At 39.6% G+C, this 17,844-nt stretch overlaps 1 protein-coding gene across 4 annotated transcripts in view; it reads left to right on the top strand.

Moving 5' to 3' along the window:
• Positions 1–17,844, top strand: part of LOC107970072 (uncharacterized) — a 203,182-nt gene that overhangs the window by 86,102 nt on the left and 99,236 nt on the right. For 2 of the 4 annotated variants that reach the window (XR_010154148.1, XR_010154147.1), the window contains exon 4: positions 7,731–7,809. The gene's annotated coding sequence lies outside the window, so the exon portion shown is untranslated. Of the gene's footprint in view, positions 1–6,955; positions 7,196–7,730; positions 7,814–17,844 lie in introns of those variants that run through there. The other 2 variants (XR_008541347.2, XM_063802703.1) reach the window with 2 other exon arrangements.

Genomic DNA, 17,844 nt, shown 5'->3' on the forward strand with positions numbered 1-17,844 from the left:
CCTATTCACATACAATGTATGTGAATACAGAAACCTTAAAAAAAAAAAAAAAAAGGCTGGGTGCGGTGGCTCACGCCTGTAATCCCAGCACTTTGGGAGGCTGAGGTGGGCGGATCATGAGGTCAGGAGATTGAGACCATCCTGGCTAACACAGTAAAACCCCATCTCTACAAAAATATGAAAAAAAAAAAATTAGCCGGGCGTGGTGGCGGGTGCCTGTAGTCCCAGCTACTTGGGAGGCTGAGGCAGGAGAATGGCGTGAACCCGAGGGGCGGAGCTTGCAGTGAGCTGAGATTGCACCACTGCACTCTGGCCTGGGTGACAGAGTGAGACTCCATCTCAAAAAAAAAAAAAAAATAGAGATAAGAATGATGAGGATGAGGGGGGAAAACTTGTACTGGAATAAAGAGAAAAAAAAAGAAATTCATGTAGAATAGTCAGGTAATGCTGTTAAAATGCCCTTTGACCACCCCACTCCTTCGCCAGGGAGTTTCTCTGATTCACTCCATATTTCTTGCTCCTCCGTCAGATTGTTCCTAAAACTCCAAACTCTCAGGGTATTTGCAACCTCTGCAAGGTCCACGCTCTAACCTAACAACAAATCCATGAAGACACAGCAGGCAGCAAGGCATCCCTTCAATGGGGCATGCACCCCTTCAAGAGCAGTTGAAGTTACAAGAGGAATCTTTTATTTCTGTTATATTTTCAACAATCACATTTACTGGTTAATTAGTGAGGTGAGCATATGTCCTGGCTTATGTCGGTTGTTCTAGTGTGGTTATTAAGAATGCCTGTGGGCACTGTCCAATTGTCCCACTTTGGATCATGAATTAAATGGTCACTCCATATACTTGCTTTACTCATTGCTTATCTGGAGTGGCACTATACAATAGATATATAATAGAAGCCAAATGTGTAATTTAAATTTTTCTGGTAGTCCTATTAAAACACAAAAGGAAAAAGGTAAAGTTACTTTTAATAATATACTTTTTCTCCTGCCTCAGCCTCCCAAGTAGCCGGGATTACAGGCACCCACCACAACGCCTGGCTAATTTTTGTATTTTTTTAGTAGAGATGGGGTTTCATCATGTTGGCCAGGCTAGTCTTGAACTCCTGACCTCAGGCGATCCACCTGCCTCAGCCTCCCAAAATGCTAGTTGCAATGAGCCGACATGGTGCCACTATCCTCCAGCCTGGGCAACAGAGTGAAACTCCATCTCAAAAAAATAAATACATATTATACTTTATTAACACAATATATCCAAAATACTATCAATTTGACATGTTGTCCACATAAAACATGTAATGGGATACTTTACCTTTCTCTTTTGTAGGAAATCCTTGAAATCCAGCAGAGCATGTATTTTAATTGTGGCACCTCTCAGTTTGGACTAACTACATTCCAAGTGCTCAATAGCAAACTATGGCTATTGGCCACTGGATTGGATGCTCAGATCTAGGTCCATATTACTCATTTTTATAAATGTTTTAATGGTACAATGAATAATCACAGAATAATCACAGAAGGTAGAAGCTGTAAAATTATACTTTGAGTGTGGGGAGGGGTACATAAGGACCTCTTTCCAAAAGTTGAATATCTTATGGAACTTTAACATGTAAGATCAGCACAAATAGCATAGTGTTAGAATAAATTATTGTGTATAAATTTAAAATTTCAATATATAGTTAATGTACAAGGGGACTTCAAAATGTTCATGGAAAAATCGAATTAAGAGATAAAAATAAAGAATATAAACTTTCTTAACATAAGCTCCATTAACGTCAAGATACTTTTGTAAGCAAGGACACCAATCATTTAGACCATCCCCAAAGAACTGAGCATCCTAGTAATTGAACCATGTCAGTTCAGTCCTTTTTCCATTATTAACTGAAGAAAAATGGGTTTCCTTTACAATTTTTTTAATATTTGGAGACAAAAAAAAGTCAAAAGGAGCCAAATCAGGTCTGTAAGGTGCATGCCTAATGATTTTCCATCAAAATATTCCCCAAATTGCCCTTGTTTGATGAAAGGAATGAGCAGGAACATTCTCATGGTGGAGAAGGACTCTCTGGTAGGCTTTCCTGGGTTTTTTTGCTGCTGACGCTTTGGCTTTCTCAAAACACTGTCATAACAAGCAGATGTTATTGTACTTTGGCCTCATAGGAGTCAGTAAGCAAATTTGAGCAGCCTAAAAAGCTGTTGTCATGACTTTTGGTCTAGCCCAGTGCACTTGTATTTTGACTGGGTCACTCTTGGTAGCTGTTGCTTTGGTTGTGCTTTGTCTTCGGGATGGTACTGGTGAAGCCATGTTTCACTTCCTGTTACAATTCTTTAAAGAAGTGCTTCAGGAGCTTGATTCCACTTGTTTAAAATTTTCATTGAAAGCTCTTCACTTGTCTGCAGCTGATATAGGTGCAACAATTTTGGCACCCATTGAGTGGAAATTTGCTCAACTGTATTTTTTCAGTCAGAATTGTGCAAACTGAACCAACTGAGATGTCTATGGTGTTGGTGATTGATTGCACTGTTAATTGTCAATCCTCTTCAATTAGGGCATGAACATGATGCATGTTTTCCTTGCAAATTAGGGGTGTGGTCTCTGCTGCTGCAGGCTTCATCTTCAACATTGTGTTGTCCCTTCGTATAATGAGTTATCCATTTGTAAACTGATGATTTCTTTGGGGCATTGTCCTCATACATTTTTTGTAAAGCATCAATCATTTCACACTCTTTCACACAAACTTCACCATAAACTTGATGTTTGTTCTTGTTTCATTTTTAGCAGAATCCATGTTGCTCTGATAGGTCTCTTTGCAAACTGTTGTCTTATCCTTCTTAGTACTTCAAACTAGATCCTATTCAGACAAGTTATAACAAGTTAGTATGAGTTTATTTTGGTGCAAAAATTGAAAATTTTCAAAAAAAAATTAAAAAATTTTTTGAAATCCACACAGTTTTTTAATAATACATATTTTCCAAGATTTGTTGAAGCTATCTTATATATTTAATAAATATAATAAGAAAATTAAAAGAAACGATTTGTAAAATGTTAAAATAATCAACCTCATGTTTCTGCCACTCAACTTCAACACCTACCATTCCCTTATAATCTCGTTTTACAGGTACTCCTGCCCACTCCCCAACTAATGGTTTTAAGATTTACATGTATCTCTAAGAGATAAAGATTCTTGTTTTTACACGTAGCTACAATAGTATTTAAAATATCAATAATTCCTCAATTTCATTCACTACCTAGTCAGTGCACAAATTTCCCCAGGTACCTTATAAATTTTTCTTTTACATTTAGTTTGTTCAAATCAGAGTCTGAATAAGGGCCATACATTGCAATTGGTTGATAAATTTCTCAATATTTTTTATCTGTATTTTTCCTCATCTCTTATAATTTACTTGTTTATTAGTCCTGTGGAGTTTTTCGCAGTTTCGATTTTAATGCTTGATTCTCTGGGGTGTTATTTAATGTTCCTCTGTTCTCTGTGCATCTGTAAACTGATAGGGCTAAAGGTTGGAGGAAATTCAGAATAGAAACTTTGGCAAAAATATTTCATAGGTAGCATCAAAGGGTACATCACATCTGGATGCCTTTTTCTTCTTTTTGAGTGTGCGTGCGTGTGTGTGTGTGAGAGAGAGAGAGATGGGTGGGGAGAGGGACAAAGGGAAGAAAAAAGGTAGAGAGATTGAGAGATGGGGGGAGGAACAGAGAGAGTGGGTAGAGAGAGAAAGAGAGAGATTAGATCAACCATTGTTGATCACTGCATAAGACCTTAATTCAGTAAGTGTGACAACATTAGAATGCCCTTGTTCTGTCATTTATTTCTCATTTGTTTTGTGGAACATCTCTGTCAGAATAATTCTTCCAATTCAAGTCCTTGGTTACTCTGAGGTATAGTTTGTATAGGAAATTTAGGATAAAAACTTAAATCTTTCCCCTTTTATTTACTAATTTTCAAAATAACTTCACTTCCTGGCATTCTCCAGAGGTGACCAATCAGTTTTTATTTTCTTTTTTGTTTTCGAGGTAGAGGATGGTATTATTAACTCATAGGTTTGAACATGTTTGATGTACTTCAACGGACTGTGATTATCTCTGGCCAGTGGGAGCTGCTGCAGGTTGATTGTGACTTTGTCTGCTGTCAGACATGACACGATGTCTAGGCTAATCTTGTACATTTCTCGACCTACAACTTTGATTCAGCCATTTCCCCATGAGGAAATTGAAACCGAGAATAGCATCAGCGTTGAAACTGGGGTTGCATTATTTAAAACTCTTTTGCTTGCAAGTAGCAGGAATTCCAACCCAAACTGCCCAAGCATGGTGTCATTCATTGGCTCCCATGATATAAAGAGCTGGGACTGGATTTGGGGGCAGGCTGACACAGGGGCTCAAGCCCTCTATGGGAGCTGGTGTCTCTCCCTCCACTTCCCTGCTGCATTTCCTTTAGGTGGCCCCAGGGGAGATATTAAAACTATTTAGCAACCACGCACTGAGGATCAGAAGGAACACAGGCCAAAGTTTTGAGTGGCTCCTGGAAGACCCCTGCTGTGCCAGCATTACTTCTTCAGTTGCTGCATTGTGGGGAGATACAGGAGGACCAGAGGAGGGGCTGGGGTGACAGGTGGTAGAGGGAGAACTTGGAGGACCTGAGGGTGGTGGCTATTTGCCAGCAACTATGGAGGTATTTTGACAGTTTAACAACCAACTCAGTCTCCCCAGGGCTACCTAGTCTAGTTGGTTCCATTCTCTGACCCGCTCTTTGCACATGGTGGCCAGATGGCCATACTCCTCACATCCAGCCAAGAAAGGCAAGGCTAACCCAAGTCCAGAGAGTCACTTGGATGGACTGAGCTGGACTGTGTGCCCGGGAATGAGCTGAGTTGATTAGCTCGTCCCAGGCTCCATTCCAGGAGCTGGGGCCAGAGCTGCACGTGTACCAGGACTGAGCATGGGGAGGTGAAGACCATAAATAAAAATTGGGATTATGGCCAGGGGAAAGGGTACCAGCTGTGGCAGGACAGCACCATGTGCCCACCACAGAAGGGGCAGAGGACATTTGCACCTTATGTTAGTTTCAAGGTCAAATTTGCTTTTATGTTTTGTTTTGGTTGCAGAATATTAAGAATGTTAGGCTTCACATTGGTATAGAGGTAAAAATTGTAGATGTTTTCAACACCTTGCCTTCCTATCTCATCAATTACACTAATCAGTGTGATTGAAAGAGAAGCAGTAGGAAACATTTTCCAACATGAATTGAAACACCAACAATCAGGACTGGTGTGTAATTTGTGGGACCTAATGCAAAATGAAAAGGTGGATCCCTTGTTCAAAAGTTATTAAAAATGTCAAGACAGCAATGGCAGAGTAGTAAACCTGTGGGGCCCTGTGTGTCTGTACAGCATTGCCAACAATATCTGGTAACAGCCCACATTTCTTTCCTTGAATAGAAAGATCAGACAAGAAGCACCCTAAAATTTCAAGTGCTGAAATGTCTATATGAACTAAGGTTCAACCTCAATGTGGTGTGTACTCACCGTTGTGCACAGTTAGTGCAGTGGTGAGGAGGCCAGGCTCTGGCCTCTTAATGCTTCTGTTTTTCAGTTCTCCCCACTCACTGGCTCTGTGGCCTTGGGCCAATGATTTCACTCCACCTCACTTTATCCTCTCCCTCTGTAAAATGCGAGAATAACATGATCTACCTTGTGGGATTGTTTTAAGGATTTGATATGAGATATGAAAATAATTTGAAATGAGATCATGGAAATTAATGTACTCAGAACGGGGCTGTTACAGAATGGCCACTCTACATAGGCTTTAGCTGGTATCTCAGTGACAAATGTTATAGTTATTATACCTAAAGCATGCATACACAATGTGTCATACATGTAGGCGTACTGCATGTGATGCTGGAGCACGCCCCACACAGGTGCTTCCCAGTCTTGCCTGGCACGTGGTTGAGAGAGGCACGTGTGTGCTTCATCAGCTTGATGCTTAGATAATTTTATCTGAGTAAAATGGAAAAAGCACTGAATTTTTTAAACACACAATGCAGAGTTACAGCCTTCTTAACCAGTAAAACATGTTCAAGGAAATTAAATTATGCACAAAAATTGCGTGAGAATTTATTCGAAGTTCTGCAGAAACACAGTTTAACCTGTGCTATAATTTGATATATATGACATTTAAGCATATTGCTCTTTATTGTACAGGTTTTTTTGAAAATAGTTAAAATACATTTTAAGAAAAAGAAATTTGAGCACAATCTTGGCAGAACCCTTGAACTTCTTATCATGTCCACAAAGGTCTTTGTGATCCTAGGATATGGGGCCCCCAGAGAAAGGCCTCATAAGTGAGTTCCTTACAATGGGCACCTGCTTTTTATTATTAAACAGTAAAAAGAAAATCCCTTCCCAAACCCAAACTTGATTGAAACTTCATCTTAAAATAATGAAATGAAACTAGGAAGATATGTTTATCTTATAATTAATATTTACATTATAATCACAACTATAAGCTAATTTTAAAATAGAGAAAGAATAAACCAAGTTGACTTCCTTCCAATTTTTTTTTAATTGTGGTAAAATATATGTAACCTAAAATGTAGCATTTTAACCAATTTTAGCATATAGTCAGTGGCATTGAGGACATTCCCATTGTAAAACCCTCACCTTCATATATCTCCAAAACTTTTTCATCATCCCAAACTAAAGCTCTGTCCCCATTAACCAACAACTCTCCATTCCCCCTTCCCCCAGCCCCTGGCAGCCACCATGCAACTTCCCCTCCCTATGCATTCGACCACTCTAGGTACGTCATATAAGTGAAATGACACATGGTGGTCCTTTTGTGACTAGTGAGTGTTAATTGTTTGTAGAATTTTCCAAACCAGGTTGTATGACAGCACAATAAAATATCCTTCCCTTTCTGCTTGACTTTCACAGAACCATCAGGAAGAGGACATTTTGTACAGTCATTCAAGGGTTTCATCATCAATTTTGCAAGAATATTCTTTAAGTTTTTATGTGGAAATGAGTTATAGTAAAGTATTACTTGAGCACAGTGCATGTCTTCTGTCTTCAGCCCAATCAACTTTCACATCCGGGTACTTCCATGTGGCCATCCTCAGATGCAGATCTAGAACATTGCCACCACCCAGAGTCTTCTCACGTGATTCTTTGCAGGTGTTAACTCCTCTCCACTCACAGGTCACCGCTGTGCTGACTTTCCTTACCTCAGGCTAGTTTCCCCTCTTCCCCAACCTCATAGAAATGGAATTGTTATCCTGAGTTCTTTTGCATCTCGCTTTTCACCCAGCCTGTCTGTCATCTGTGAGGCTCATCCTGGCGACTGTTCTTTGCAGCTCACTCGTTGTTAGGACTTTGAGCTATTTCTTGCTATGCAAGTACTATCATTTATTTATCCATTCCTCTCCTGATGGACCTTTGGGTTGTTTTAATTGCCTGTTATAAAGATGCTATAACCACTCTGCCAAGAACATTTCTTAATTCAAATGATTTTTTCTTCGAAAATGTCTGCATTGTCACCATTCTTATAAATTCTCTTTTCGGTTCTTGTCTCTGCCGAAGAATCCTCTTGCAAATGCCTCTGCACAAGACTCTGTGTTTTCCAAAATCACAGTTATCTGTTTCATAACACCATACATCATTTGTGAGATCTTTACACTTCCTTTGAAACCAATTTGTCTTGTCCTTTTAGATGCTGACAACATGAGCCTCCCGTGGTCGGAACGGGCTTGTGAAGGCAGTGCTGGGGTGCACCAGGGCAGCAGCTACAGGTGAGTGGGCGGGGACATTTGAAAGGGGCTAATTTTCTCGTGGTCCTTTATAGGGGGATGTTTGTATGTTAAGACAGCTCTTTCTTCCCTATACAACTCTGTAGCTGGGGTTGAGTGCATGTAAACTCAGCTAACAAAATCTTCTTGCATTCGGTTTGAGGTCTATTGCTCTGCAGAATCCCCAGGCCTGCCACTTTCCTGGCACATCTTCTCAGCCTTTAGGCTCAGGCTGCAGTCTTTGATTAGTGGTGCATGTATGTGCGACGGGGACAGTTGTCACTGAAATTACAGACAGCTGAATGGTGATTTGAATTGCATGAGCATTAAGGCCTTTCTTAAGAGAGATATGCAAAACCCACGGTTTGATTCTCTTGAAGCATCGGGAAGGCCTGTATAGATAAACCCCCCTGACATCAACATAGCGGGGACACTCTAAGAACCTAATTTTAATGAATATACATTTTGACTTTCCAACTGCAAGAGAATGAGGGCAGATTTGTTTAGATCTTCCTAATTAATAGCCCAGGTTGACTGTACTTTTCTGTTTAATATAACTGATTTCATCTCATTAAGGGAGAGGTAGAAATTAGATGCATTCTCCACTTCCTGGTAAGAATATCTTCTTATTATAAGCTGGGCATAAAAACCCATCATGGCATGCGTACTGGGACTGCTGTGTTCTGGGTGGAGCCACGTTCGGAAGACCTTGTCTGTAATGAAATGGGACATTTTTCTGTACTTAGTTAATAATCTTTGGGCAGCATTTGATCATTTGAAAAAAGTCACACCATTCACTTGATCAGGAGGCATCTGCAGGGAATGCAGGTTGGGCCTGAGTCCTGTTGGCCCAGGAACAGGTAGTTGTGGCGTCAGGCAATTTTTGTTGTTGTTGTTGATGTTGTTGTTGTTTTTGAGACAGAGGCTTGCTCTGTCGCCCAGGCTGGAGTGCAGTGGCACTATCTTGGTTCACTGCAACCTCCGACTCCCTGGTTCAAGCGATTCTCCTGCCTCAGCCTCCCGAGTAGCTGGAATTACAGGCACGCGCCACCAAGCCCAGATAATTTTTGTATTTTTAGTAGAGACGGGGTTTTACCATGTTGGCCAGGATGGTCTTGATCTTCTGACCTTGTGATCTGCCCACCTCAGCCTCCCAAAGTGCTGGGATTACAGGAGTGAGCCAATGCGCCCGGCCTGAGGTGTTTTTTTAGTCAGGTAATTGAGGTGTTTCCACCAGGACGAAGCCTCTTGGTGGCTGAGAGGGACCCCACTGAACTCTCTGCTGACCGATGGGGGAGCATGCTAAGTGCTTAGGAACATTAGCACACACCTTGTGAAACTGATGTTTTTATGGTCAAAAAGGGTTGGATATCAGCACTTCCATAAGATACAGTGGACATTGGGACGCACATTTACTCCCAGTGACCCCCCACTCTGTTTCTTGGTGCTCTGTGTCTCCAGCTCAGCTGCTCTGGGCTGTGGCTTTCTGCTCAGCAGTTCTTGTTTTGTTACTGCTGTTGTTGCCTTGGGGTGAGAAAGGATTTGTATCCGCACACAGAGGAAGATGAAAAATGTCATATTTCTTTATTTCATAAAAGACTGAATTAAATACGACTCTCAAGCAATATCTTGGCAGGCTGGTGGGAAATTCAATCTCAGACATTTTGGACTTCCTTGTGCCTTCCTTTTGGGGCACAGACATTCTGGTGGTTTTGGTGAGTTCGAGGGTGGCTGTGCTGGTCTCCATCTCTGGTGCTCACTACTGATGACCTTGCGCATGCTGTATCATTATTTCGAAAGATGATTTTATCTCAGTGTTTTGAATAAACATTTTCCACTGTGCTCCAAGGGCCTCCCAGTGGACTGATGGGTATTAGTTCCCAGATATGGGTCTTTGTGGAGGTTGTAGGCCCCGTGAGGCAGGGGACCACACCTGTCTTAATCACTGCTTCGCCTCCAGAGCCTAGAACAGTGCCTGGTTCATAGTGTCCAATAATTATTGAGTGATTGATTTAGATGGAAAAAGTCTCAGGGGTAACTGAATCAGGAAGTTTAGGATTTTAGGAGTAATCTGGATACAGTTCCTTCTGGACTAACAGACAACTTAGGTAGAGAAAACATTGTTGAAATATACTTACATTATTCAGCAGAAAGAGACCTGAGGAATAATAAAACACTAGAAAGAAAATCAATAAGGAATTATCAGTAGACTTTCTGCAAGCAGTACATTTGTATAATTTATTACTGGATATATAACAATATGATCTCTTTTAAAATATACTTATTTCAGTATAACATACATAAATGTACATAAATAATACTTTGTGTAGTTAATGAGTCTTTACCTACTCAAAGGAAGAAAGAGAAGGTTATCAGCATCTGGAAAGCACACTCCTGCCCCCTCCCAATTACAGCCTTCTCAAAATCTAATCCCTATCAGAAGGTCTATCATTAGGAATTAATTCTGATTGTTGAACTTTATACACAATGTGTACACAGTGTGCTTTCTTTTGTGTTGGACTTCCTTCACTCATCGTTATGTGTGGGAGATGCACCCATGTTGTGTGTGGTTGTAGTGTATTCATTTTCATTGCAATGTAGTATTCCACTGAAGAAGTCGTGATTTATGCATCATACTGTTGAGGGCCATTTGGGATGCCTACAATAAATAACAGTGCTATAACATCCTTGTTCCTGTTTCTGGTGGATTCATGCAAACATTTCTATTGAGTGGAATTTTATTTAGGAGTGGAATTACTGGCTGACTTAGATCACATTCCCCAGAAGCAGAGTCTGAGATGAGTCTTACTGTGCAAGTGATTTACAGAAAGGGTGCTCTCAGGAGGAAGCTGGGAGGAAGCAAGGGAAGGAGGAGACAGCCTGGGAGAAGCTATACCATATATGGATTCGGGTAGAGTCCAGGGCAGCCTGATGCCATAGGGAGCTCTGGGGGGTGACCAGCACCACAGCATTGATCCTCTGAGGGCTTTGGTATCTTTTCATCAGCCAGACATTGGCTGGGTGTCATCCCAGAGGGGTGGGGATAACATTGTGAAGCATCTGTATGTGTGATGGCTCCCATCAGCAAAATCACTCTCTGGAAAAGGTGTGGGACCTCAGCAGCTAACACTCTGAGGAGCTGGGACATTGGTGCCCTGGCTCATAAAATGGCCTGGGTGGGTCACCAAGCATGTCTGCTACACTAAGGCAGCAAGGAGCCAATGGCCAGTATTAGCAGGCATTGCTAGTGTTTGTATGGATAGGAATACCTCGAGCATCGTAGGAGGGTTTCTGTTGTTCCAGCTTCTCATCAACACTAGGTATTGTCTGATTTTTCATTTTAGCTCACAATTTTTCCATTGTGCTCATTTGGCTAATAAGATACAGTGGTATCTTGTTGTGACTTTAATTTGCATTTTCCCGATGACTAATAAGGCTCCCTTTCCTTATGTTTATTGCCGTGTGTTTATATTATTTTAAGAAGTGTCTCAAGAACTCTACAATTACGTCGTCTTTAATTGGGTCATCTGCCTTTTTCTTATTGTGTGGGTTAATTACCTATTCTGGACTATAGTCCTCATCAGATATTTGCTTTAGAAATGCCTTCTCCATCATTACGGTTGTCCTTTTTAATCTTGTAACATGTCCTTTGCTCAACGGAAGTTCTTAATTTTAATGAAATCCAGTGTCATCTTTTTCCTTTTGTGGTTTGTGCCATTTGCCCTATTTAAGGAATCTTTGTCTGCCCCAAGCCCATGAAGATATTGTTTTATATTATCATCTAGAAACTTCATTTTAATTTTCACCTTTCATATTTAGAGCACCAAAGCTTTGGGAACAGATCTTTGCCTATAGTGTGAGGCGGTATATCTTTAGTCATAAATCAAAGAACTCTATGTATGGTCTGTATCTGATTTTTCATTTTATTGGCTCTGTTTTCTATTCCAGTAGTTCTCAACCGGGGGTAAATTTTTCCCCCAACAGGGGACATTTTGCAATTTCTGGAGTTGTTTTTTTGTTGTCACAAGTATGTGCAGAGGCTGCTACTGGCATCTCATGGGTAGAGACCAGGGATGTTGCTAAGCAACCTACATCACACAGGACACTCCCTAATAAAACCATCCAGCCCCAAATGTCAGTAATGCTGAGGTTGGCTAAGAAACCTGGCCTGTGACTACACCAAGCCCACAGTGTCTCACTGGCTGTGGCTGTGGCTCCACAATCAGCCCCTGCTTTTGGTCTTGTGACCTGTAACTCTGTGATTCTTTCCAGGCATACTTGGTGCTGCTTTTTTTTTTTCTATGTAAATTTTTGAATCATTTCGTTAGTGTCCAAAAAAACAAAACAAAACAAAAAACAAAAAAAGCTGCTGGGATTTTTATAGGATTGCCTATAATCTATACATCAACTTGAGGAAAACTGGCACCTTTCCAATAAGAACTCTTATAATCCACGAACATGATATATCCTTCCATTTACCTAGGTCTTTTATATTTTATATTTTATTTTTTTATTATTATACTTTAAGTTTTAGGGTACATGCGCACAATGTGCAGGTTAATTACATATGTATACATGTGCCATACTGGTGCGCTGCACCCACTAACTCATCATCTAGCATTAGGTATGGTTCCCAGTGCTATCCCTCCCCTCTCCCCGCCCCCCACAACAGGCCCCAGAGTGTGATGTTCCCCTTCCTGTGTCCATGTGTTCTCATTGTTCAGTTCCCACCTATGAGTGAGAATATGCGGTGTTTGGTTTTTTGTTCTTGCGATAGTTTACTGAGAATGATGATTTCCAATTTCATCCATGTCCCTACAAAGGACATGAACTCATCATTTTTTATGGCTGCATAGTATTCCATGGTGTGTATGTGCCACATTTTCTTAATCCAGTCTATCATTGTTGGACATTTGGGTTGGTTCCAAGTCTTTGCTATTGTGAATAATGCCGCTATGGTGTTTTTCTGTTGTTGTTGTTGTTGTTGGTTTTTCTTTATAGGAATCTAGCAAGTCTTCTGTTAGATTCATTCCTGGCTTTTGTACATTTCTACTGATATTGTAAATACTATTCTTCACATTTCAGTTTCTAGTTGCTTGTTACTGGCATTAAAATGAAATGACTTTTGTGTATTGACATGGACGTAGCAGTGATGCTGAATTCTCTTAATAATTCAATAGTTTGTGAATTCTTTTGGATTTTCTACATAGTATTAGATAGGAGAGTCTTATCTTTTTCTTTTCATGTTTTATTATATTGATTGATTGCTTGCTTATTGTCCTGGTTAGGAGCTCCAGTACAATTTTGAATAATGGCTGTTCCCAGGCTGGTTTTGAACTCCTGGCTTTGAACAATCCTCCTGTGTCAGCCTCCTACAGTGCTGGGATGACAGGCGTGAGCCACCGTACCCAGCTTTGTTTTCTATTTGAATATATCCTGTATCTTCCTTTATATTCCTTTCATTCTACTTCAGGTTTTTTTGGTTTTTCCAAATGTAATTTCTTGAGATTGGTAGTCAGACAATTGATCTTTCAGCTTTCTACTCTCCTACATAGGCATTTAAGACCATGAATTTTCCTCTAAGCATGGCTTAGCTGCATACCACACATTTTGATATGTTGATATATCATTGAGATGTTGATATGTGTGTGTATGTGTGTAAAATGTTTTACATGTATTTTAAAAGTATGCAAATTCTACAGCTGTTGGGTGACATGTTCTATACATGCACATTAAGTCAGGCGTGTCAGAATGCATGAATCTTTTGTATGTTTTTCTGGCATTTTGTCTGCTTATTCTATTAATTCCTTAGAGAGGTATGTTAAAGTCTATCATATTCATTGTAGATTTCCTGTTTCCTGTTTTATTCCCATCAAGTTTTGTCTCATATATTTTGAATATATGTTAATTAGGTACATGCAAATTTAAAATGATCATATTTCTCTGACATATTCTTTTGCCACGATGAGACATCCCTCTTTATTTCTAGTAATGCTCCTTTCTTTAAAATTGATTTGCATATTAGCCTAGGAAACCACCATTCTTTTGATTACTGTATGCATGCCTTTTGTCCCATGTTTTAATGTTCAACCCGTTAGTATCCTCATGTAGAAAGTGTGACTCTTTTACATCATACATTAAAAAAAAATCTAATCAGACATTCTTGCTTTTTAAACTGGAGCATTTAATCCATTTATGTGTTATGCAAGTACTAATATATTTGAGCTTATAATTTTGCTATTTGTTTTCTCTGTTACCTGTTCTTCCCTTCCTTGCTTTCTTTTATATGGATCAATGTTTTCATGATTTTGTATTCTCCCCTTTTTACCTTGTTATACATTCTTTTGCTCTTATTTTAATAGGTAAACTAGAAATTATAACATGTATTCTTGTGTCACTACAGTGCCTCTGTCTAATCTAATTAGCACTTTTACCACTTCCCAGACAATTCAATTACCCTAGAACACTTTAACTTCATTTAACCCCTTTACCATTTGTGTTACGGGTATATTTTATTTCTATATATATACTTCAAGCACCACAAGACAGCGTCACTCTTATGATTCAATACTCTGAACAATTCTTGAGATCCATATATCTACATACATTTTTCTGTTCTCTACATCTTCCTGAATTTCTGTGCAGGATCGTTGTATTATACCGGTGGACATCTCTTTAATATCTTAGTTAGGCCTGCTAATTTTTGTTTGTCTGGAAATATGTCTATTAATCTTTACTTTTCAATGATATTTTCACTGGGCATAGAATTCTAGTTTGGATATTAGTTTCTTTAACCACTTTAAAGGTGTCTTTTTTTTTTTTTTTTTTTTTTTTTTTTTTTTTTTTTTTACTGGTTTCCACCATTTCTGTTGAGAAGTTAACGGTCATTATTACTGTTTACTCCTTTGAAAGTAATGCCTCATGTGGCTTTTCTCCTTAAGAACCTAAGAGTGGTTACTATCGCATGAACTTTAAATAATTTTTTTTTTAAAGAGAGGAGAAAAAAATAACCTAAGTGTGGCTTTCTTTTCCTGTATCCTGCTTGTCAGTTTTATTGTTACTTCTTTGTGATAAAGTGGGTTTTTAAAATCTGGTTCCTTTTCAGTTTTTCCTTGTCTTAGATTCTCAATTATTTCATTAAGATGTCCCCAGGTGTGGTTTTCTTTTTATTTAAACTTCTTAGAGTCCATAACATTTTTGAATATACACTTCTATAATTTTATCAGTTTTAAAATATTCTTGACCATCACCTTATCAAATAGGGCTCCTTCCCACCTTTATTCCTTCATCTCTTTGGGGACTGTAGTTAATATGTATATTTAGTATTATAATCACATGTGTATTTTCTATCATTTTTCCCCTTTTGCACTTCAATGTGGGTATTTTTCTATTCTATCATCCAGCTCATGAGTCCTCTTTTTAGTTCTATCTAATGTGCTGTTAGACTCGTCTATTGAGTATGTAATTTCAGTTACTTTATTTTTGAGTTTTTGGATGTCCAGTTTCAATTTGAGACTCTAATTCTCTACTAAAACTTCCCATTTTATTATTTATTGTCTCGTATATGTTAACCATAGTTCTTTAAAAATCCATACCTTATGACTGTAATGTATGGATCATCTATGGATATGCTTCTGTTGTCTGCTTTTTCTCTGTGTCTTATTTCATGGTATACATGCTAATTTTTGAACTTTTTCTTGAACGATGGTGCAGAGCCTCTCTACGGTATTACAGTCTTCCAGAGAAGAATTTTATTTTATTTGAGTTTATATCAGGCAGTTATATCAGGGGAAGACCACTCAGGCTAATCAGAATTTGGTTGATCACTTCAGGACTGGGTTTCTACTCTGTAAGACAGGGTCTTTTTTCTTCTATTTGCCGCTTTTCCCAGGTATACCTCTGAACTTCACTTTTTCTTTTTTAGCCCTGTAAGACTGCTGAAAGCCATGCTTAGTTTCTCCGACATCTAGAACCGTTTGTGCTTGTCTTTCTAACCTTTTGCTAGTCCCCACTTACGCATTGGCAAATATCTCAAGGGGAAAACCAGAGTAGAAATGCTGGGCTTGTGTCTCAATGCTTGCCTTCCCTCCAAGATCTTGGACCTATGTGTCCTGGTAGCCATCATGTCCGTGAATATAACCTTCATCTCCCATCTCTATAAACTGCCAAAAGCTCTGCTCAGCTCCCACTTCATGCTTGGCTTTCTGCTCAGGTTCTCAGCCTTTTGCCCACATAACTTGCAAACTAAATAAACCTCAAAGTGAAAGCAATGGAAAATACTCGCCTCATGTAAATATGTTTTCTTTTTCTCCGGGATCTTGGACTATCTGTCTTCGTTTGGCAGACCTTTCTCCAACCTTGAAAATAACACAATCACGTAAAATTCACCTTTTGAGTATACATATTTCATCTAATTTTTGTGTGTGTATGTTTTCAGCAAAAGATTTGTCTTGCTGCAGACTAGTCCTTTATATCATCAACCAGATGACTAATATATATCTTAGTCACTTGATTTCCTATTATAAAATAACATCCTATGTATCAGTTTTTGTTCTAAGCAACAAAAAAGCAAAGATTGTTTTTGTTCTAAGCAACAGAAGCTGACTCTGGTTAACTTAAATTAATTTTTTTTAAGGTGTACTATCTGGGATTGGCATTACCATGACCTTCATTGTGTATCTGAGGCTCTGAGGCTCTGGAAGGTTGAGTAACAGGCCCAAGGTTGCAGAGGCAATAGGGAGTGATGTAGGGATCCAAACTGATGCTCCCCAGCCCACAGATGCCATTGTGTCCTGCTACTCCCCAGTGACAAGGTAGTTTCACACACAGTTGTAAGAAATAATGCAGAGAAATCTTGCATACCCTTCTTTCAGCTTTCCCCAATCTTGCAAAACTAGGGTACAAGTGTATATCAAGACAAGGATGTTGGCATTGACACACTCAACCAACTTCATTGACATGGCACCAATTTAATGTGCACCCTGATATAGACTGAATGTGTCCCCTCAAAATTCCTATGTTGAAATCCTAATCCCAAAGATGATGGTCTTAGGAGATACGGCTTTGGAAGGTGATTAGAACATGAGGGTGGGGCCTTCATGAATGGGGTTCGTGCCCTTATGAAAGGGACCGCAGAGAGCTCTCGTGCCCTCTTTTCTCCATGTCAGTGGCAGTTTGCAGCCTGGAAAGGGTCTTTACCGGAACCAGGCTGTGCTGGCATCTTGATCTTGAATTTCTAGCCTCCAAAACTAGGAGAAAAACCTGAAGCAGGCTTTAGAAACTAGAATCCTTCTTCCCCAAAGCAAGCCATGACACCTAGAAAGGTCACTCTTACCTCTTCCCTTCTCCCCTGAAGATCCTCATTGTCCTTCCTCATACCCGGGGCGGGGGAGGAATGTTTTGCAGAAACACAGAAAAGAATCTGAACAAACCGGCCTTGCTGAAGATCCCCCCAGATTGTTACCATTAGATCATACCCATTTTGTGCCATTTTACTTCTCCACAAATTAAATTTTTCATCAGACTTATTATAAAAAGACATAGTTTTCCCTGGGTCTTTGAATATTCATTTCTGGAGGCTCCTCACATTAACCTTTATAAAAATAAATGTGTTATGCTTTCTCCTGGCAATCTACCTTTTGTTACAGGGTTGTCGGTCAAGACCCTTGCCATGGGTGAGGAAAAGGTGCTTTTTCTTCCCTACACGTGGGTATTTAGTTCCCTGTAATTTTATGCCACGTGTAGATTCTTGTGAACATCACTTCAGTCCAGAAACAGCATATCCGTCATAAGGCCCCTTGTGCCACTTTGTCATAGCCACACCACGCGCTTTCCTTGTCAAACTCTGGCAACCATGGATCTGCCTCCCATCTCTAAAATTTTGCCATTTTAAGAAAGTTATATAAATGGAATCATGTACTAAGTAACCCATTGAGATTGGTGTTTTTCACTCAAGGTAATTCCCTTGAAATCCAACCAGGTTTTCTCACGCATCAGTAGTTCACCCCTTTTCATTGCTGAGAGGTATTCCACAGGGGT

Source organism: Pan troglodytes, chromosome 21, assembly GCF_028858775.2.
Source record: "Pan troglodytes isolate AG18354 chromosome 21, NHGRI_mPanTro3-v2.0_pri, whole genome shotgun sequence".
NCBI classification, from domain to species: domain Eukaryota; kingdom Metazoa; phylum Chordata; class Mammalia; order Primates; family Hominidae; genus Pan; species Pan troglodytes.